Here is a 2,055-nt window from a genome sequence, read left to right on the forward strand (position 1 = left end):
TCCCTCCTGGCAACATGTCCAAAGTATGTCAGACGAAGCCCCAGAATCCTTGCCTCCAAGGAGTAGCTTGGTTTTATCCTCTCATAGACAGACATATACTCCTAAAATATGTGTCCTCTATGTGTGTCACGTAGTAAGGTGTGTACACACACACACACACACACACACACACACACACATACACTCTGTACACAGACTCACACACACTCACACAGACACTAAAGATGCACAAATATAGAGATGTATTCTTTCTCTTTCACACACACAGAGCTACACAGACATTGACGCCACACACAAATATACACTAAACCTACGTTCACATGCATGCACCAATGATACACACACACGTGTTCACACAACACACTCACATACAGGCCAAAGACACGTGGGTGTGCACGCACGCACGCCCACACACACACACATCACACACCCAGCACAGACACACACCCAGGCATTCACCCTTGCACTCACATAGTCACACACTCACATACAGGCCAAAGACACAAGGGCGCACACGCGCACACACACACACACACACACTCCCCACACACCCAGAACAGACACACACTCAAACATGCGCCCTTACACTCACATAGTCACACACTCACATACAGGCCAAAGATATGTGGGCACACACACTCACACACACAGACACTGACACACATACACATAAACATTCACACACACACACACCATACACCCAGAACAAACACACACCCAGACATACGCCCTTGCATTCACATAGCCACACACTCACATACAGGCCAAAGACATGTGGGCATACACACACACACACACACACACACACACACAGAGCACAGACACACACCCAGACATACACCCTTTCACTCATGTAGTCACACACTCACAGCCTTTCACAGTGCACACACACGCACACGCCCGGGAGCCCACATGCACACACAGTGGACACCCCTGCCCGTACATCAGCGTGTGGGCACTGCCTCGGGGCCAGCTCGGTGACTGATTTGTGTCTTTGTCCCTGTGGGATCATCTGATTGTTTATTGAGTGGTGCGATGCTGTTTGCATCAACAACTTTGCCTTCTAGGCTCTTCTTCACATTTATGATTCTTACTGTGAAAAAATTGCTTTGCAAACATCTGTTCTGGATTTGCTTTTTTCCTTTATTTTTATTTATCTGTTCCCTGTTGAATTAAATGAGCACAGAGGACAGTAACCGGAATTGGAATCTTCATTGTCCTTCCGGATACGCACTCTCTTCAATCCCTCTCTTAATCACTCTTTTTTATTGTTATGAGATGTACATATATCCTCGCGCAACAGGGCGGAGCGGGCTGGCGCTTACCTCTGCCTGTCTCTCCGGGGACTATGTTTTATTAACTGAATAAATTAAGGGGGCGGGCACGTTCAATAACACGGAGCTTCATTGTTGTAGATTTTATTCTGAGAGTTTCTGCTTTGCTGCACGTAGTCAGAGCCCTGGTTGTGAAGAGTTTGATGGAGTCATAAGCCATCAGGGCCAGAGGGCCACCTCATCTCATGCATTGAGATGCCGAGGGCCAGAGGTCTGAGGCCATCCTCCCATCGACAGCCCGAGCTGGAGAATTACTGTCCCAGAACCAGCAGAGGGGGAGCCATCTTCGGTCCAGGGCTGGGCTCCTTCCTCACGGGGGTGTGTGCCAGTGGTGAGTGTTATTGTTGCCAGCGTCCATCCACCAGGCCCCTTCCAGACCCCAGCCCACTTGGAGCAGCCACGAGTGGGGTTTCTGTGTGTGGAGGGTAACAGTATCAGAGGTACATGAGCACATGGCACCCCACAATTAGGATGTCCTAGAAGAGAAATACCACAGGGGGGTGAGTTTAGCAAGCAGAAATGTATTTTCTCACAGTTTAGAAAGTGGAAGCCTAGGGAGCTCTGGTGGCCTGGTAGCAAGAAGCTGCACTGCAATCCCAGATGTATGCGGTTCCAATACACCAGATGCTCTGCTGGAGAAGGAGAGGCAATCTCCTCCTGTACCAACCAGTCAGATCTGATTTGACGGTACACACAAAAAATAGAAAGTGGATTATATTTG

General features: G+C 49.0%; 1 protein-coding gene across 1 annotated transcript in view; it reads left to right on the forward strand.

Annotated features, from left to right (window-relative positions):
• The window catches only part of LOC102855481, a 167,818-nt gene that overhangs the window by 106,942 nt on the left and 58,821 nt on the right, over window positions 1–2,055 (forward strand). The window lies entirely within an intron of this gene.

This window comes from Elephantulus edwardii, unplaced genomic scaffold (genome assembly GCF_000299155.1).
Source record: "Elephantulus edwardii isolate Elephantulus edwardi_28Jun2011 unplaced genomic scaffold, EleEdw1.0 scaffold00055, whole genome shotgun sequence".
In the NCBI taxonomy this organism is placed as follows: Eukaryota; Metazoa; Chordata; class Mammalia; order Macroscelidea; family Macroscelididae; genus Elephantulus; species Elephantulus edwardii.